The sequence below is a fragment of the Oryctolagus cuniculus genome, chromosome 12 (assembly GCF_964237555.1).
Source record: "Oryctolagus cuniculus chromosome 12, mOryCun1.1, whole genome shotgun sequence".
In the NCBI taxonomy this organism is placed as follows: domain Eukaryota; kingdom Metazoa; phylum Chordata; class Mammalia; order Lagomorpha; family Leporidae; genus Oryctolagus; species Oryctolagus cuniculus.
In genome coordinates this window covers 9,522,991-9,543,820 of record NC_091443.1, presented here as the reverse complement: position 1 = coordinate 9,543,820, position 20,830 = coordinate 9,522,991, and the positions used below count along the sequence as shown (strand labels likewise).

The window sequence follows — 20,830 nt, the reverse complement described above, 5'->3', positions numbered from 1 at the left end:
AGAACTTTTTTGAAATGCCTTCATACATACATATTAACACACATATATGTACATGCACACGCACATCTCAAATGTCGTACATCCATGCAGAATATGCATAGACATGTACAGCTATTGCGTACACGTGTGTGTATTTACATGCACACATGTGGACAGTGAAGTTTGAGTTGCTGCACAGTGTGTCCCAGTGCTCGTGAGACTCGCCTAAGACCCCGTGGTTACGTGGTCTCGGGCTGGCAAGGGGATGCACAGTCTGACCTGCGAAGACCGCGTTTGGGTAGGGGGGCGGGGTTTCGAGTTGTGTGAGGCCTGGGGAGCCAATGGCTGCGTCAGAGGAGGTGGGCCTGATTGAAGGACAGAGCCCGGAACCGGAGCCCGGTGCTGTGAATGTTGGCAGCCCAGCGTGGATCCTGGCGCCGTGGGAGAGGCGTCCTGTGTCACTGTTACGCCTTGACCTTTGCCACGACAGGGATGTTTCCTTTTCCCCCTTTAATCTCCTGATCCCCCTTTAACTTTCTTCAGCCTTCTTTTTCCAGCAAGTTCCAGTGATTTCCTTGGCCTTCCCGACTGCGTGCCATTAGCACCTCTTCATCTAATCCCGTGCCTAGCTTTGTGGATTCTCCCAAACCTTGCTGTCACCCTATGCAGTCTGGACTCTGACCACAGGGCAGAGGGCCTCTCTCCAGCCACCTGTACAACCAATACACACATCAGCAAACCTGGCCTCAGCCTTGGCAGGCGAGACAGGAGTCACGGAGCAGCCCAGCTGTTAGGGCTGTGGCCAGCAGCCTTTGTGTTGCTGACCAGGAGCACCCCAGCATCGCTCAGCACCCCAGCAGTGACACTGTGCACAGCCCCCAGAGGCAGGGGCGGACAGGGCAAAGGGCTCACCGGGGGCACAGAGCTGGGGCTCCCCAGGTCTAACGTGTTGCAGCCCTGTAGAGCTTACTAACCACTAGGGAAGGCTGTTCCAGTTGCTAGACACTTCCCTGTAGTATCTATGATCTGACCGCGTTCCAGGCAGCACACGCTGAGCTGTGCGCTGCGTGAGGGTGACTCAGGAAAGAACACTGAACGTCTTACTGGCAGTTGAACAGTCATGTGCAAGAAGTGTATTTGGTTTTTAAATTCGTCCTCGTTACTCAGCTATCTTAACCAGACTGGTCTTGTTTTAGGTTAAAATCGAATGAAATTCCTTGTGGATTCCCCCATTTTTTTTTCCTACTAAATCATGTTCCATCATGATGTGTGTTCCATCATGATGTGTGTTCATGAACGTGTCCATGTGTGCACATGTGTGTGTGTGTGTGTGTGTGAGAGAGAGAGAGAGAGACGATTTAAGAATGAAGGCTGAAACGTGTGGGTCTTTAGCTACAGCCACAGTCTGAGGAATTACCATTGTTTAATCCTTTCTTGCCAGCTGAAACAGATTTTCTTTCCTCCTCTCTCCTAAAATCTAACCGTGACTGGGGACGCTGGTCTACTCCATGCCTCTGGGGAGAAACTGACAGGCTCCGAATGCTGGAGCTCCCTTCTGACACCTTCCAAACTCCGTAACTCCTCCTGTGTTAGTTAAACAGCGAAGTCTGTGCCTTGCTTGGTTATCTACCTGAGGAGACACTCGGGGTGGGGAGTGCTGTTGAACACCCGGGCACTCCTCCCTTTGAGAGCGCCCAGAGCCCAGGTTTGCAGCTGAGGCGATGTCTCTTGTTGCGAGGAGGTCGCAGAAGCCGTTCTCTCCTCCTGGAGCAACAGGGCTTCAACGTCGCGCGGTCCTGGGTGCTCCCACGTCTGCGACACAGCTAGGAGGAAAGGTGAAGGAGGACAGAGCACAAACACAGCCACGACGGTGCTGCTCCATCAGAGGTGGGGGAGAGGTCCATCCCCCCCCCCCGTTCTGGGAGAAACATCTGGCACAGGAGGGAGCGCAGCGCAGGCGGCGGCGGCAGCTTCCCCGACTGGCGGCCCTGCGGTGCGGCTCTCACGGTGAACTTGGATGCACTTGGCTCTGCCCCCCAACAGTCTCTTCCCCGTGGGGCCTCGTCGGGTCGTTTGGGGCACAGCCCCGTGTCCCCTGTCTGTCTGACAGAAACAGAGTCTGTGCAAACAGAAGGGCCATTCTCTCTTCCTTGAAAGTACTATTTCCATACCACCCATTGAACATAACACGGTGGGGAAAGCGTGCTTCTTCCTGTGAGGGTCTCAGAGAGCAGAGGCGGAGGAAAGGGCTGGAGGCGGGTGAGCACCTCGAGAATCCCTCCTCTGAAAACCCACAATGATCCGAAATCCAAAACTCACTGAGCTCCGGGCACAGGTGGAGAGTCCCGCACCTGACCTCACGCGACCAGACCCAGTCAGGCCATGTGCATGGGTGTATTTGAAACATAAAGAATTTCAGGCCGGCGCCGCAGCTCAATAGGCTAATCTTCCGCCTTGCGGCGCCGGCACACCGGGTTCTAGTCCCCGTCAGGGCGCCGGATTCTGTCCCGGTTGCCCCTCTTCCAGGCCAGCTCTCTGATGTGGCCCGGGAGTGCAGTGGAGGATGGCCCATGTGCTTGGGCCCTGCACCCCATGGGAGACCAGGAAGAAGCACCTGGCTCCTGCCATCGGATCAGCGCAGTGCGCGGCCGCAGCATGCTGGCTGCAGCGGCCATTGGAGGGTGAACCAACGGCAAAGGAAGACCTTTCTCTCTCTCTCTCTCTCTCTCTCATTGTCCACTCTGCCTGTCAAAAAAAAAAAATTTTTAGTAGGCTAGGGCCTTCTGCCCAACATACCTTATTTTATATGCAAATATTCCAAAATTTAAAAAAATCTCAAGTCCAAATCGCTTCTGGTCCCATGCATTCCGGTGAGGGATGCCCAGCCGTGCTAACGGTGGTGCACAGTGCAGTGTCCTCGGCTCGCAGCTCAGCATGGCGGCCCCTTCCCTCCCCGGGCTCATGGTGCCCTTAGGTAAGGCCATGGCAGCTCACGTCTGCACGGCCACGGACTGGGATTCCCATGAGCCTCCTGTGGGCCAGCTGGCCAGGCCTCCATCCTCTAGACACTTGTGTGCTGGTGCTGGCAGCACCTCCCACGGTATGGCCCACAGCAAGTCTAAAGGGAGACAGGATGTCTGGGTGCATCAAGTCCATGGAGTTCAGATCACGCTCGGCGTCGCCCAGTGCCCCTACTGTGCTGGGAGTCACTGCAGGGAAGCCACCACGGAGCTGTGTGCCTGGAGAAGCCTGACCCTAGAACCCACCTTCCTGAGATTCTGCATAGGGGGCTGCCCTGGCAGCAGGCTGGGCCACCAGGCTGCCGGGGAAGCTGACTGCACTGGAACTCAGCCAGCCTCTTCCTCGTGTTGGATAGACGGCCACGTGCTGTGCAAGGTGAGGTGGCTGTCCCGTAACCTAGTGGCAGGAGCCAGCGACCGTCCTGCCCCGCCAGTGCCCCCTCCCTGCTCTGAAGCTGCAGCTGTGACATGGAAGTGCAGGGTGGTGGCCCGGGCACCACCACCTTCCACATCACATTTAGTGAGCAGGCGCCAGGCGGGAGAAACCTACATCCTGAGGGCCTGGGACCCCGGGCCACAGAGACCAGAGCTGAAAGTACACCCAACAGAGAATCCAGGCAGGATGTGGCGTGGCTCCCACAGTGGAAGAGGCACTGAAAACGGGCTGGAGAGAGGAGGTAGTGGTATTGCTGCAGGGGACAGCCTGGGCTGGGCTTCTCTGTCCCCCGCCCCCACACACTCACAGCGCAGGCTGCCTTGAGGTCTCCTTGGCGGGGCTCAGCTCACGTGCCCTCCTGGTGGCCAGAATATTGGAGGTGTGGTGTAGACACCCAAAGGAAACCAAGGTGTTCTCATCAGGCGAAAGGAGACCACGTTGGATAGGCGAGCCACAGCAGGTGCACCCTGCGTGGACCGGTGCTGATGTCATGATGAGACCAAGGTTAAGGCCCGAAGCTCCTCCACTGACACTGTCCCGCTAGAGTGAGGGCTGCAGGCCTGCTAGGGCTACTGAACTGGAAAATCCCCGTGCTCGCGGGAGGAAAGCAGCTGGCTGGAATGTTACTCTTGGATTGGAACTTCTCTCCATCGGCGGCTGCGTGATTCTCAGAGCATGAGAGAATTTTTCCCCAAATTCTTCGTGACTGGGTGGGGTACAATTTGTTACCCAATTCAGACTTCTGGTTATTTTAACCCCAAAACTGTGCCGATGCTAGCTCCAGTTCCTGGACTGTAATGGGATCAGGTGCGATGGCTAAAAAAAATTTAAAAACAAAAAAAAACCAGTGTGTCCGGTGGAGTCGTCAGCTGCTGACTCAGCTCTGTCTCTTACCCTTCTGCTTCATGGCTGAGAAGTCAGTTTGTTTCCGTGAGTCTCAGAAAAGAATTTTTCTCTCAAAGCACAAGAATGAGTTCATTGTAAAAGTAGAGACTCTTAGAAATTGTGTTTCTCCTGATGACGTGGAAATCCGGAAGATGGCAGGAAGCCAAAGCTTGCAGGAGGAAGCCGGGGCCAGCCTGTTCCAGACCTTGGACAGCGAGGAGAGAAGGCAGGAAGTGGCTGCGGGCTGCCCCGGGGGTGTCCGGCTACACTGAGGTCCCTCTGGGAAGCCAGTCTGTTCGCCTCATTCTGCTCGTGAGGACTTGGAGATGCCCAGTGATGGACTCTCCCCGCCCGTGCCCGTAGCAAGGAGAACCCAGACCAAGGAACTCCAACTTGAAATCTTACACATACTCTGCCACCCATGGCTCGTTTTCACAGCAGTGCACACACTTCTCTAGTACCATGTCCATGAGTGCTTTTGGTTAAGGCACCTCTGCAGAGACGCCCAGCCACGGGGTTCAGCTGGGGACTGTGTAGAGGTTTGTGGCTCTGAGAGGAGCCACTGCTGCTCACCTCTGTGGGGGTGAAGACGAAGTTGGAGGCTGCAAGCTATAAAACTAAGCACCAGAGCCATTTCTTGGACAGCTGCAGTTGGCCCACTTTCTGGCTTGTTTTTAGTGTTATATGGACGCATGCTGGAAGAGAAGGTCAAGTTCAGGGTCTAAGCCTTCCAACGGGAGGACGCCAGAGGACAAGGTGACTTCCCAGGAGACTTGTGTGTGGCAGGTGTTCGTGGTGGGAACAGGAAAGGTGCTAGCATCCTGGAAATCCCAAAGCAACTCACTCTGCCCACGGCAAGCCAGCCTCAGGCTCCTAGGGGCCAGGAGGGACCTTCTAGCTCAGACCCCAAGTGACCGGTGGCCAAAGTCATCAGGGACTGGAGGATGCTACGTGCAGTCTGTGCTCCCGGTATGAGATGTTTCTGGCCAGGAAGCTAAACCTGACCACTGAGGGATCCCATCCATAGCTTCTGCATCTGTGGCATCCTCTGTGGCCAGAGTGGCTTTACCCAGGCCACATGCCACGTGTGGGCAGGACACCTCCGTCCCTCCTGCAGGTCTCTTGTCTCTGTTCCCCTCAAGGGCGAGCCCCCAGCAATGTACCATTGATTTAGCAGATTCCTGGGTGAGCCGTGCGGGCCTGCGGTGAGGGCTCATGCCACAGGGGCTCGGGGCAACTGCTTGCTCTCCGCGGCCTGGCGGCTCTGAGAGCGCGGGAAGTCTCCACTCTGAGCAGATGAGTCAGCTCCTTACGGCTGTTGGCAGGGACGTGGACATGTGTCAGCCATCCCAGTGCCCCTTGTCTCTGTGGCCAGTGCATCTGTCTACCATGGCTTAGATAAAGAACCATCTGGAACAAAGGCAGGTGGGGCCGTGGCAGCCGGGTGACAGGGTAATGAGCTCCCCGTCTCGTGAGGACCCAAGCAGTCCCTGCTGGAACTCTGAATGCTGCCGCTCAGCACCTTGGACCCGGGGCGTCCATTTCTGCCCTCTTGGCGCTGCCTGGCCTCCAGGAACCTGTGGCTCTGTCTGTGTGACGGAGCATTAGGCAAGCTGGAAGGAGGTGATTTTTAGAAAAGAGCTTTGAGTGTGTAGGAATTGCTTCTGCCGTCACCGGAGAAGCAGGATGGCAAATGATTGGCAGTGTGACGTCAGCGTTAATAAGTGCTGGGGGTTGTGTGCCGCAGCTCTCCAGCCCACCATGCGGATTTTCCAGACGTGGGTGAACTGCACGTAGCGTTTCTGTGAAGTGACAAAAAGCAATGGCTGCAGAAGACAGTGCTAGACCAGGTGAAGGCGTAGCCCAAGACCCCCGGAGGCCAGCATGGAGATCACTCCGGAAGCCCAGCTCACGGCTCAGTTTCCCGTGGGGCACGGACGGGGTCCTTAACAAGCGCGGGGCCCTGTGCTAGCCACCGTCCTCCAGAAGGGCCAGGGAGGAGGCGAGGGCTGGACCTGGACCGCCTGCCGCCAGCTGTGCCCAGGCAGTGGCTGGACTCGGGGTGGGGCGTCCCCTGAGTAACGGTTTCCTTCGAGGACTGACAACCTGCTGCGCGTGGAGGGGGCAGAAGGAGCTTGCAAAGCGTGGGCAGCAAGGCCTGACTTGGCAGTCGCTCCTCCCGGGGTCTGGAAGGCAGATGGGGGCCTGCTGGTCGTGGGGCGGGGCGGGGGGCACTTCTCATGGCCTGGCAGAAATGTCCACAGAGCAGACGCTGAAGGAACTGTCAGAAATCTGGGAGAAGTGTCAGTACTCCCCTAAAGATGTGGGCGATGACTTCAGAAATTCATGGAAAATGGAATCAGAAGATAAATATATGTTGGTGCAGACAAGGTTTGAAAACCGTGCGTACCTGTAGATGGCCCGCCAGGGCACCTCCTGTAGCCAGCCGTCTCCACAGCACACACAGTGGTTGATGGCAGAGACTTAATCCAGACGGGAGTAAAGTAGATCTCTTTCCCCTCTGCCTGGAGGACTCCCGGCCGTGGTTTCTGTAGCTCATTAGCTATGACAATTATTAACAAATTCTTATTTGCAGTTGGAAGTGGGGATGGTAGTCCCGATTTCCTCTCCTGCCAAGACTCCGTGCAGGTTGCTCAGAACATGACTTACCCGGAGCAGCCCAGGGTTTCCAAATAGCCTTGGACCAGGCTCAGTGCCTTTGGCTCGGCCAGGCTGGGAGGGCTCACCAGGGCTGGGAGCTCAAGGTTCCCGTGACATAATTTACTGAGAACTTAATTGAGACTAATTCTTGTCTCTCATTCGCCTGCCGGACGCACATCTGCCCCGCAGCTGCGGTGGCTCCACTAGGTTGGGACGTTTGAATCTTTCTGTGAAGTGAACGAAAGGGCATGAATATTTTATTGTAGATTTATCCCCCTGTAACTTTTTATAGGAAACTGCTGGTGGTTTTATTAGCCAGCAGCGTTCAGGCGCACTGTCTTCCCCGACGTGCTGGAGCCGGGATTTAGGGGGTACTCAGCGCCCACTGCCTCAGTGAGGTCCGCTTGCAGGGGGAGGGGGGGAGGGTGCAGCCAAGTCCATGAATGGGGGAGGGGTGTTGGCACAGAGCCTGGACTGTTCTGTGATGTGCTCGCTCGAGGTCTGAGTCACCCCAGAAGTCAGCCCTCCACGTGTGTGGGTTCCACATTCGTGGATTCAATCAACCGTGGATCAGAAATGCTCAGGATTAAAAGCCACGTGTGGGCTGAACGTGTATAGGCTTTGTTGAAAGACAGTTCCACAGCTGTGTCCTCTGCGTTCACCTTGTACTAGGTGCTACAGGTCGAGTGGCCCCTTACCCACGATGCTTGGGACCAGGCGTGTTTTGAGTTGCACAGTGTTTGGACTTTGGAAGATCTATGCTTATGCCATGAGATGTCTTGGGGCTGGAGTCCAAAGCTAAACACGAAGTTCATTATGTCCCAAGATGCCGTAGCCACACAGCCGGAGGGTAACTTCTACAGTCTGCTCTTGCACCTGCGTTTTGACTGTGCTGCACAGGAGTCCAGGTGTGGGATTTTCTCTCCTTGGGTGTCGTGTGAGTGCTCAGAAGGTTTTGGATTTGAGGGAATCTTGGATTTCAGGATTAAGTATGTTCAGCCTGCGTAAGTAACCTACGTGGGACTTCAGCCATGCAAGAGGATGCATATAGGCTGTGTGAGTCTCATGCAGTTTGACATAAGGGACTTGAGCAGCGGCAGACTTCGGTATCTGTGCGTGTCCGGGAACCAGCGCCTCTCAGGTACCAAAGGTCAACCGTGATGGCCCAGGTGTTCCCACATCTGTGCGAGCACCCGGTTCTGGGAAGTCATTCGCCCCACTTCACACAGGGACAGCTGGGCCTGGGCGGGATTGTGGACAAGAAGCAAGCCTCTTAACTCCTAGGAGCCTCCGAGCCGTAGCAAGGTGAGACTGGGGTGTGTGTGTGTGTGTGTGTGTCAGACCACATAGAGAGCCCTGTGAGCACGGGAGGGGGAGGGGGAGGGGGGCACAGTGTGGACCCTGCATGGAGCTCTGGGAGGAGCAGGCATGAGACTGGCAGACTGAACGAAATGCAGATGGGTGCTGGGCAGAGGGACGGTGCTGCCAGCTCTGGGGCAGGGCGGAGGGCCTGGGGCCAGCTGATTCCTCCTACCTCCGTCTATCCCAACTCACATTTCCCTTAGTCCAGCGTCTCACTTCCGTCTGCCAGCGTGTGCTCCTGAGTGCGTCTGATTCCTGGGTGGGACGATGGGGAACGTGGGCCGAATGACTGGGTTCTCAGACTGGGCTTTGACTGTCAGACCTGCGTGGACACTCGGGAACCAGTGCAGCTCTCAGAGTGAGGAAGTGATGTGGCTACAGCACGCAGAGCGCGTGGGTTACCTGGAAGGGAGAGGGGATTACAGGTGGGCAGCACCCAGGAGAGGGATAGCCTGGGTGTGGAGATGGGGCCACAGATCTGAGGTTCCCTGTGGGGGTTGAGTGGCTCGGCCATGATGCAGCCGGTAGCCACACCGACCCCCAGATCCTGACCCCTCATATCTGCTCTTTGGAAAGGGAGTGGCCCCTAGGCCTGGGCCATGGAGGAAGGAAGAGTGGTTTGTGACTGCTCACGCAGGCCCAGACGCACGGGCACGTGGGACTCCCTGTCAGTCACTCAGACCCAGGTGGGGACCAGGGATCCCTTGTACCAAGCATCTGTGGAAGCCACAGCATAGGTCAGGTCTGCAAAAGACAAAGTGTCAAGTGAACCATGGAGCAAAGGAATCAAAGGCTGGAGCAAGGGCAGGGCGGGCCGTGCTTTGCGGATAGGGGAGGAGATGGAACATGTAGGAGGCAGAGCACCCCAGCCACCCAGAAGGGAGGACGCATGGCCGTCAGCGTCACAGCTGTCACCGGTGCTGTTACAGCAAGTCCTGCAGGCCAGGTACCCTTGGACATCAGACGCTGCCGTGTGCCAGCCCCTGCCCAAGGATTTGGGTCCTCAGGCACCAGCTGACCCCACGTGGTTCCAGTAGTGTCTGTCACCCCTGGGCAGTCTGTTTGCAGGTTCCCCAGGGCTGTGGGCTTCACCGGCCACAACAAGAAATGCTAGTACCAGTAACCAGCCGCAGAGGCAGAGGCACCAGGATTGGAAGTGGCGCAGCGGGGTCGCCCCCTTGCTGGCTCCTGAGTGTCCTGGGCAGCCCTGGAGCCCCTGTGCCGTGGCTAGGGAAGCAGGCAGAGCCGCGGGCCCCTTGCTCCCAACGCTGCCTGCGGGAAGCCGCGTGTGGCCCTGCCGGAGCCCTGCCTCCGAGCACCGTGCCCGTGCCCAGGGCAGCCCTGAACTCCCGCCAGGAATCTTTCCTAGGAGTCCCATGAAATTCTGAGCACTTCCCTCGCCGAGCGGGGCAGCAGCGAGGCCAGAGCGCCAGGCGTTGGCCGCGTGTTTTCACAGGGAACCGCGTTGCCCTCTGGGACCCAGCAGCCCTCGGGGTTTCCGCGGCTCTCTCGGTTCAGGGTGGTGGTGCTTGTGCCTGCTGGGCACCACTCAGACTGGCATCGTGGGACAGCCGTGCCGCCTCACTCACCTGGAGCAGTCTTCTCCCGCATCACCTTAGGCCTGGGGTGACCGTGAGCCAGCCCTTGTGGGGAGCAACTCGGACTAGACTGTTACTCGAATTAAGACTTATTCTATGCATCTGCTCTCCCACAATATGGCGCTGGGAGAGGAGTAAACAGCTTCTACCCAGCTGCCTCTCACCAACTTGACAAGCTGCAGGAGCTGCTCCTGATTGGAGGAGAGCAGCGTACTCGGCGTGTGGGTAGCAGAGTTGGGATTGGTGGAAGAGGACTATAAAGGAGGAGAGAGACAACATGCACCAGGAACATCTATCTGAAGGAACACCTGAGCAGCCCCCGAGAGAGCCGGCCGGCGGTGTGCCGCTCCCCCGCGGAAGTGGGGAAAGTGGCAGGGGGAACTGCCCTTCCACGGAGGTGGAAGAGTCGGTAGCCAACCCGGGAAGAACCAGCAGCAAACCCAGGGAGGGCCGAGCAGACGAAAGAACAGCGCAGGGTCCTGTGTCGTTCCTCCACGAAGACGGGGAGCGACATAATGGTGCCGTGACTCAGATAGGAAACTTAGGAGGGAAGAAACGGGAAGAAGTGGGAAAATACCGGAGAGACTAGCAAAGAGCCTAGGGAAAAGCCAGACGGAAAAGGTGCTGGAAGAAGCTATTGAAAGCCTAGGCATAGACTCGGATACGGACTGTGGGAAAGAAGTTAGGATTGGACGTTAGGATTGAAAGCGAAAGTGAAAGCTGGGAGAAATCTCTAAGGTCGAAAGCGAAAGTGAAACCTAGAAGAAACTTAGACTCGGATACCGACTGTGGGGAGAGGCCAGGAGAAATGAGAGGGGAATATTGTTGGAAGAAACTTAGGGAAACATACCGGGTAGAGAAAAATATGTTAGGGAGGATGAAGCCGCGGGGGCAGGCTGAGGCAGAGACGTAAGCTATGTTGGGATTCATCAAGTCAGCCCGGGGAACAAAAGGCGAAAAGCTAGACGCGTAAGCTAGGTTGGAATCCGTCAGATTAGCCCGGGGAGCAAAAGACGGGAAGCCAAACCGAAAGGCGCAGACGTAAGCTAGGTTGAATTCGCCAGGTTAGCCCGGGGAACTTAGACTGAATACCGGTGGTGGAAACGTGAGCTAGGCTGTGTGACTCGCGGAAGCCGCCGCGCGCAGAGAGAGCGCGCGGGGCACAAACGGGGAGCGCTCACAGGGCGCTAGTAGGAAACGCGGGACTAGCGCGAAGGCCGCGAAGGCCGTGGTGCGGGCGCAAAGGGCGCTGAGACCGCGAAGCGCACGAAGCCGGGAAGCCGCCGCGGGGCGAGGCGCCAAGAATCAGCCTCGGGGCAGGCGCCGGGAAGCCGCAGGGATAAGAGAAACAGAAGTTTAGAAGTAAAATGAGAGAAATAGGAATGCTGGCAGATAGGAGTAAAATAGGAGAGATAGGAATGCCCGGAGATAGAGAAATAGAGAAAAATAAGGCCTCCCCACAACACGGCAATGAGAGGGCTTGGATTCGGTCTGCCTGATTAGGGAGGCAGTTAGCACCTGCGGGCGGCTAGCAGCTTATGCGCCGCAGGTCACCGAAGACAGGCACAAATCAACATCAATAAGTCTCCCCACAATACGGCAATGAGAAGGCTCGGATTCGGTTTGCCTGATTGATAGGGCTTGTAAGCACCTGCAGGCAGTTCTAGCAGAGCAGAGCATGCGCTGCAGGGCACCGAACACAGGCACGCATCAGCGCCTAAAAACCTCCTCACAACATGGCGAAGAGAGGACCCGGATTCGGTTTGCCTGATTGGTAGGGCTTGTAAGCACCTGTGGGCAACTCTAGCAAGCAGAGCAGAGAGTGTCCCACGGGGCATCGAAGACAGGCGCGTATCAATGCCAAAAAATAAAAAGAAAGGGGGAATTGTGGGGAGCAACTCGGACTAGACTGTTACTCGAATTAAGACTTATTCTATGCATCTGCTCTCCCACAATATGGTGCTGGGAGAGGAGTAAACAGCTTCTACACAGCTGTGTCCAGTTCAACCAATAAACTGCAGGACCTGCTCCTGATTGGAGGAGAGCAGCATGCTCGGCGTGTGGATAGCAGAGTTGGGATTGGTGGAAGGGGACTATAAAGGAAGAGAGAGACAACATGCACCAGGAACATCTATCTGAAGGAACACCTGAGCAGCCCCCGAGAGAGCCGGCTGGCGGTGTGCCGCTCCCCCGCGGAAGTGGGGAAAGTGGCAGGGGGAACCGCCCTTCCACAGAGGTGGAAGGGTTGGTAGCCAACCCGGAAGAACCAGCAGCAAACCCGGGAAGGGCCGAGCAGACAAAAGAACAATGCAGGGTCCTGTGTCGTTCCTCCACAAAGACGGGGAGTGACATAATGGTGCCGTGACTCGGATAGGAAGCCTAGGCAGGGTTTAGTGTCGTTCCTCCGTGAAGAGGGGGAGCGACAGCCCTAAGGCAGACTAGCATGTGTGTGACACGGGATGTGGTGGTCCAAGCCCAGGAGGAAGCAGCAACACCAGGGCCACGGCCTCGTGGGCTGAGAGCTGTGCACCTGCACAGTGGGCCACACACAGCCTGCTGGGATATCAAAGTGTGAAGCCCTAGCCTGGAGGCTGCAGGGCCCAGTTCCCACAGGCGTTGTCTGGTTTTGAAGACCTGTTCCAGGGCTGCACTGTGGTATGGTGGGCGTCCCACATGGGCACTGGTCCTGGCTGCTCCACTTCTGATCCAGCTCTCTGCTGTGGCCTGGGAAAGCAGCAGAATGTGGCCCAAGTGCTCGGGCCCCTGCACCCGCGTGGGAGACCTGGAAGAAGCTCCTGGCTCCTGGCTTCAGCCTTGCCCAGCTCCAGCCATTGCAGCCATCTGGGGAGTAAATCAGCAAATGGAAGATCAATCTCTTTCCGTCTCTCTTTCTCTCTGTTTCTCCCTCCCTCCCTCTCTATAACTCTGCTTTACAAAAAAGGAAAAAAATCCTCATTCCAACATATTTTTTTAAAGATTAATCTATTTTATTTGAAAGAGCTGCAGAGAGAGAGAGAGAGAGAGAGAGAGGTCTTCCATCTGCTGGTTCACTCCCCAGATGGCTGCAATGGCCAGAGTTGCACTGATCTGAAGTCAAGAGCCAGGAGCTTGCTCTGGGTCTCCCACTTGGGTGAAGGGGCCCAAGGACTTGGGCCATCTTCTACTGCTTTCCCAGGCCATAGCAGAGAGCTGGATCAGAAGTGGAACAGCCAGGACTTGAACCGGCGTCCATATGGGATGCCAGCACTGCAGGCAGCAGCTTTGCGTGCTATGCTACAGCGCTGGCCCCCAACATTTTTAAATCAGGAGGAAGCTGGATTTTCAGCTTTGCTTTTAAAAATGGAAAATGTGGGGGCCGGCACTGTGGTGTAGTAGGCTAATCCTCTGCCTTCAGCTCCAGCATCCCATATGGGCGCCAGTTCTAGTCCCGGCTGCTCCTCATAGCTGTCTGCTATGGCCTGGGAAGGCAGTAGAAGATGGCCCAAGTCCTTGGGCCCCTGCACCCACGTGGGAGACCTGGAAGAAGCTCCTGGCTCCTGGCTTCGGATCAGTGCCGCTCTGGCCGTTGCGGCCATTTGGAGAGTGAACCAGCAGATGGAAGACTTCTCTCTCTGTCTCCTCTCCTTCTCACTGTCTGTAATTCTACCTTTCAAGTAAATAAATAAAATCTTTAAGAATAAAAATAAATGGAAGATATGGCAACCCTTGACCACACGGCCACTGTGGGCTGAGGGAAGCGGCTGCCCCTTACTCCAGGCACCACGTTTGCAGGTGACCAGGTCTCAGCCGCTCCCTGAGGCCAAGGTCAGTGAGCACACACTAGCCTGAGTGTGGCCTCTGAAAGCACGCTTATAAAGATTTCTGTGTGTACAGAGAGGCCCTGAGATGGACCAAAGTCATGGCCAGAGAGGGGGAAACAAAGGGGTCATCCGCTGGGTCACTCCCCAGATAGCTACGACGGCCAAGGCTGGGCCAGGCGGAAGCCAGGAGCTTCGTCTGGCTCTCCCACATGGATGGCAGGGACACACATCCTTGGCCATCTTATTCTGCTTTTCCCAGGCTGTTCGCAGGGACAGGGCTGGGAGTGGAGCAAACTGGCGCCCGTGTGGATGCTGGCACCCCAGGCAGGGGCTGTCCCCACTGCACCACAGCATCGGCCCCTGTGCCTCCCAGTCCGCCCAGTTACCAAGTTCACGGTCTTTGATGTGATGATTCGTGATAGATGCACTCCCAGCCCCCTCTCCTCCCTTCCCCTGGGGCTGTATCTGCTGCCCACCCACAGTTCCGTGTTTGTATGCGTAGACCCACAAAGGAGAGCCCTCCGTGGGCTGTGGGCCGCCGTCCCTTAGCAGGGGTGCGACTGTCAGGCCTCCCCACGGCCTGTGCAGCGCTGTGCCATCCTTCCCCTTGTTCCGTGTGTCTCATCATACACCGGCCAGGCTTGTTTGCTTCCCGTGTGGGTTTGTACAGTTATGCACGTGTGCAAGATGGTGTGATCCGGGCTTGCTGAGTGAGAGCCTGCTGGCCAGGGGGCTCCCCGTAGATACAGGATCCCCGCTCGTCCTCGGGGAACACAGCCCACGACTCGCGCGGGCTGCCTGAAGCTGCAGCCGGTAGTGACCTGCGTAGGCCGCATCGCCCATGTGCCCGCTCGCCTTTCCACCCTCACTCAGCGCTGCTGCCCCGGGACCGTGGCCTCGCGGTTGGAGGGACAGCAGCACAGGTGCACACCCTCCCCTTCCCTCCTCCCGACTCCTAGGCGGGAAACGCCTCTCACGTAGACCGCGGCAACCTCAGTGTGCGGTTTCCGTTTCTTGGGCAAGTCGGGAGCGTTCCCCTTTCTCTTGAAGGCAGCACTGCGTGGCTTCTCTCTGGCAATCCGAGCACGCCTGCTGTGCTTTGGGGCCTCTTGCGTGCACACAGGCCGTTGACGCCAAGCCCCCAGCAGTCCGCCCAGGCTAAGCGCGAGGGCTCCTGTGTGACGGGCGGCAGGCAGCGCGTGCAGCGTGGACGCCCTGGACAATGGGCTACCCTAGATCCCGGGCTGCAAACCTTAGATCCTTCATCAGCATGAGATTGCATCGCACCACGCAAACAGTGTGAAATTTCAAACTTATTTCTGGAATTTTCCATTGAATGCTTTCAGACCATGGTGGTCTGTGAGTAGCTGACTCAGCAGGAAACAGAAGCACCGATACAGAGGGACCGCTGCCCCGTGTGTCCTGTGACCCCTGCTCTGTAAGGACTCCCCCATCTCTGGACACAGAGCTACTAGGTCACACTGTTTTTTTAATTTTGAAATCCAGGCATAGTTCTTTTTTTTATTTTAAAGATTCTATTTATTTGAAAGGCAGAGGCACAGAGAGAGATTAGAGAGATCTTCTATCCATTGATTCACTCCCCCAAGCGGCTGCAAGGGCCAGGAGCCGGGAGCTTCTTCCGGGTCTCCCACGTGGGTGCAGGGGCCCAAGCCCTTGGGCCATCCTCCACTGCTTTCCCAGGCCACAGCAGGGAGCAGCCAGGACACCAACCAGTGGGGGTGTAAAGTGGGGCATTTACCCTGGGAAATAGTGTTGGCTACCATGCGATTCAGCAACCCCACTCCTGGGTGTGAGCCCAGAGAAGTGAGAACGTAAACTTGCACACGGTGGTTTGCGAGAGCAGTGTTGCTGATGTCCGCGACAGGGGAACAGCCAGACTTCTGTCGCTTGATGATGCATAGTGAAGTGTGATGTCTCCGCAGACGGGCTCTCACTCAGTAATAGAAGCAGATACGTGGCAGGTGATACACGGATGAGCTTTGGAGACGCTGTGCCACTTGAAAGAAATGATGGCAAAGCATCACGTATTATGGGATGCCATTCAAACAAAAGGTCCGGAGTAGACAAGTCTAGAGTGACAGCCATCAGATAGGGGTGACCTTGGGCTGGCAGTGATCGGGGGAGTCAGGGTGAGGGTGAAGGGTGATATGATAAAAACGCTCCAGAATGAGTGGTGGTCTCACAGCTGTGAGCACACTGTGCTCTGTAAACGGCTGCATTGCGTGGTGAACTCAGCCCCACCCTCACTGCCCTGCGACCTTGAGCAAGCCCTGTGACCAGAGCGAGACCGCTCTGTGCCTCGGTCCCCTCACCGCTGGACTAGACCCGCTCAGAGTCCTTACCAAGGTCCTGCTGGGGGTGTGGCTGGGCACGCGGGAGGCTCTGGAAGGAGGTCAGTGAACTGGAGACACCGCCCCTGCGGCTGTGCCTTGGCGGCAGGTGAATATCCATCCGTCCGTCCTGCCCTGCAGGGGAGAACGAGCTGCGATGACCAAGGTCTTCTCGGGCTGCTTGGGTTGGTCCCCAATCCTGACAGCCCCCACCCCAGTTTTCAGGGGCGTCCTCGACCTCAGCAACAAGTACATTTATCTGGATTCGGGGCCGGAAGGGGGTCCTTCCCCCCGCACCCCCGTTCACCCTGCAGAAGAGCACGCGGCCGAGGGGAAGGCTGCCCCCCCCCCCCAGCAGAGGAACCTGCTCCCGCCGAGCCGCCTCCGCAGGCCAGCAGGTCGCCCCACGAGATGCACTTCAGGTTCTCATTTCCTGTTAAAAAACAAATACGTGAATAATACGACCTTGCAGGGACACGTATCTGGGAACTCATAATCCTCGGGTTTTAAATGGAGACAGGCTGAGCTGAGACATCACGTGCGGCCGTAAAGTGGCCCCGGGGGCCCCCAGGGGAGCACCGCAGCCCGCTCGTGACGTCACACTCGCACCTCCTCGCCCGCCCTTCCTGGTGGACATCTGCTCCGTGAGAGCCGCCCGTACCTTCAGAGACCATAAATGGCACGTGTCCGAGTTGCGCTCTGATGTGTTTCATAACACAGTTGTGGCTGCCGTCTGCCAGGAGCTGTGAGGGGGATTCCGTCTCAGGCAGATGGGAGGGGCAGACACTGCCCGGGACTTCCAGGCCGTCGTGTGGCAGGAGCTGGGAGACGGGGCTCTGGGCAGCAGCCGGCCTCCGCGTGTCCTTCACCCCAGGTGTGCAGCACACCTGGTGCACGGAGCTGCCGTTGCCCCAGGAGGGGCCGAGCTGAGCGTACAGGCTTCCTCGGTGGGGCAGCCAAAGCCCAGTGGACAGCAGCCCTGCCCTGGGGACGAGGAGGACGCTCATCGCCGGGCACCTGGCCAGGCGTCTCCTGGACACTTTGCCTCCCGTGTGTCTGTGGTGCAGGCCGCACAGATGTGTGCTCTGCCCTGGCTCTGTGTCACCGAGGAGGACCCTGACGCTCAGAGCTGGAAATCACTTGTGCCAAGTCACGGGTCCCAGTCTCCAGGGCCCTTGTGCTGGCTTTCTGTTCCTTTCATCCCAATCCTGCAAATATGCTGGAAATCAGAAAGAAATTGTCTGTCTGTCCCTGTCTGGGTTCAGATTATCGACCCAGACGGCCCCTCCCAGAGGGCTCTGAAGAACAGTTCCTCTTGGCTGAGCCGAAGCCTGGATGGAGAGTCGCCATCCCGGCAGTCATGGCGGCTGCCTCCTGCCCAACCCAGGCTGAGGTCCCCGCTGACCCACCCACAGGCCTGCGAGGTGAGAGCGAGCACTGAGGCTGACCCGCCGCGGCCGCACAGCTGGTGTTTCGGCAGAGTGAGGACTTGACCTTGGGTCTGTCGGCGCCAGGGTCCCACTGAGAGTCTGAGACAGTCTCACTCCTAGTGTGCACGCCTTCACTCTCAGGGCTGGTCGGGTGCACCTGGGCTGGAAGTGTGCTGAGAGAAACGGAAGGCAGGAAGCCCTTGCTGGGATCGCAGAGGCTGGGGGACCGTGGGCCGTGGGCCGTGGGCCGTGGGCTGTGGGCCGTGGGCCGTGGGCCGGTCGCTGGTCTTGCTGCCTCTGCAGGCCTGGTGTCTGTGAGTGTGTTAGGTTGCAGGCAGGTCAGCTGTGTGGAGGGGTGCGTGCTGTCCCCCACTGGTGTCCTGACCCCCGCATCTCTGAATACAACCTTACGTGGAAGTAAGATCACGGCCGATGCACCTGGTGGAGATGCGGGGTGACCTGGTGAGAAGATCCAGGGAGAGCACCAGGGGAGGGGGGCAGCCACAAGCCAGGGGCCACCCAGGGCCCCCCCGATGTCGTGAGAACACAGGGTGGGTCTGAGGTTCACCCTGGGAAGGAGCCAACACCTTCATTTGGGACATCCTGCGTCAGAGCAAGGAGAATGCATTTCTGTTGTCTTAACAGTAGCCCGAGAAAGCTAGTCCAGGTTCCTAATCAGCTGGCCTTCAAATGGATGATTCTAGATCGTCCGAGAGGGTCCTTACAAGTGGAGGGGGGAGGAAGAAGAGGGGTGGAGGGTGCACTGTAGGACTCGGACAGCCCTGGTGGCCTTGATGGTGGAGGAGCCGCCCCACGCCAAGGACTGGGGCAGCCTCCAGGAGCCAGAAAAGGAGGCAAGGGAGCAATTACTTTGTGGGGTTCCCGAGAGGGGACCAGACCCCCTGGCCAGGGGGCCTCGTGTCAGACCTCTGACCTCAGAATCCTGACGTAGCAAATGTGTGTGCTCTGGGCCGTAAACGTTCGTGGTGATCTGTCACAGCGACAGGGCACGGCGTCTCCACAGTCGCCGGGCTGCCCACACGTTCTCAGCGCGGTGACGTGACCCCAGGCCCCGGCTGGCATCCCTATCTGAAATCCAAAATGCTCCTTGATCTAAATGTTCCAAGCGCCAATGTGATGTCAGAAACTCCACCCCAACACAGTCAGAACACAGGTGCACTGAAAGTGTAGAAAGTCGCTTTCGGCTCCTGTGCCTGGGGTGTATGTGAGACGTTAGTCTCACGTTTAGACTTGGGTGCCATCCACAAGATCCCTCACTGTGTCTGTGCACATACTTCCGAGTCCAAACCCCAGAAACCCTTCTGTCCCAAGCATTCTAGACACGACCTCTGAGAAGAGCTGCCGACTCAAATGTGGCCATCAACTGGCTCTTCAGGCTTTGGGGAGCACGAATGGAAGACGATAAAGCGCAGGTGGTGGCGGGAGCGGTCGCATCTCACAGGGCTGCAGCTGCTTTGCCAACTTGTTCACTTGGACTGAATGAGCGTTTATCACCATGTGCAGTGTCAGTGTTGTTCAGGTGTCATGGAACTTGGGGCTCCCGCAGCCGTGACTGTGAGAGTGAAATGGTATCAGCCACATGCACACAGAAAAAGAATTAAAAAAAAATCATTTTCTTTCCATACCTTGCTTTGTGCCAAGATTAGGAGCGAATGGTCAGGCCGAAAACCAGCTAAGATAAACCATGGAGAGCCGATGCCCACGGCACAGGTGTCCGCCCGTAGACAGCAGCTCCTGCAGACGGCTCCGCCCACAGCAGGCTGTGGGAACGTGTGCACCCGCCTGCAGGTGCCAGGTCTGAGCGCGAAGCTGGAAAGCGGCCTGTTGTCTCACCTTTGTCTCTTCCTTCGCGCCTGATTCTAACCACCCACTGCTCTCACCCGCTTTTCTGGGAGTTGTGGGAAAACGCACGTAAACTCTGCCATCCCCACCGTTCTTACATGCACAGCTCCATTTGCAGTGTCGCACACCCATCACCACCACCCATGCCCAGGAGGCTTCCTGCTCCCAAGCTCAAAGTCGACTCGGCAAACCCCCCGTCTCCCAGCCTCCACTCCAGCCCCAACCCCGGCAACCACGTTGTCCTCGCTGTCTCTGTGAACCTGACCTTGCGAGGTACCGCAAATCGGCATTTGTGTTTCTGCGACTGGCTGTCCTCTGAGTTGCCGTGCTGTGGCACATGTCAGACTCTCCGCCCCCCCCCCCCCCGCCCCGGCCTGGGACCCTCTCCCCTTAGGTGGGACTTTTCAAGCCAACGAGGGTGCAGAGGCTATAGGAGACATCCAGGAGGGGCTGCTGAGCCTCACCCGGCATCTCCCCTGCCCCCCCACAAGGAGTGGCTTCTCTGGGCCACAGTTGCCACCGTGTTTGCTGGAGCACCTCTCCTGGCCATATGTCCAGGAACGGAGCTGTGCCCCAGGGCAGCGGGCGTGTCCTCCTAGGGTGGTGGACGGTTCCAGGAGTGCCACTCAGGCCAGGCCCTGGAAGCACAGCACATACAACAGAAGCAGAGACGAGGCTATTTTTTTAATTAATTAATTAATTTGAAAGAGTTAGAGGCAGAGAGAAAGAGAGGGTGTTTTTTTTTTTTTTTTGACAGGCAGAGTGGACAGTGAGAGAGAGAGAGACAGAGAGAAAGGTCTTCCTTTTGCCGTTGGTTCACCCTCCAATGGCCGCCACGGCCGGCGCACCGCGCTGATCCGATGGCAGGAGCCAGGTGCTTCCCCTGGTCTCCCATGAGGTGCAGGGCCCAAGCACTTGGGCCATCCTCCACTGCACTCCCGGGCCACAGCAGAGAGCTGGCCTGGAAGAGGGGCAACCAGGACAGAATCCGGCGCCCCGAGCGGGACTAGAACCCCTGTGTGCTGGTGCCGCGAGGCGGAGGATTAGCCTAGTGAGCCGCAGCGCCGGCGAAAGAGAAGTCTTCTAACCGCTAGTTCACTCCCCAGATGGCTGGAGCTGCACCAATCCAAAGCCAGGGGCCAGGAGTGTCTTCCAGGTCTCCCATGTGGGTGCAAGGGCCCAAGGACTTGGGCCATCTTCCACTGCTTTCCCAGGCCACAGCAGAGAGCTGATCGGAAGTGGAGCAGCCGGGTCTTGAACCGGCGCCCTTGTGGCTGCCCATATGAGCTTCACCCGCTCCGCCACAGTGCTGGCCCCGACAAGGCTGTTCTCACAGCTGGGGTCAGCGCGGTATCACCTAAAGGTATCGCCCTAAAGGCTGGCATTTGTATTCACAAAGTCAGTTACGACAGGACAGGACGGGAGATCTGGGCCAAAGTCAGCTC

At 57.5% G+C, this 20,830-nt stretch overlaps 1 protein-coding gene across 1 annotated transcript in view; it reads left to right on the top strand.

The window, feature by feature from the left end:
* Window positions 1-20,830, top strand: part of ADAMTS17 (ADAM metallopeptidase with thrombospondin type 1 motif 17) — a 268,667-nt gene that overhangs the window by 229,396 nt on the left and 18,441 nt on the right. The window lies entirely within an intron of this gene.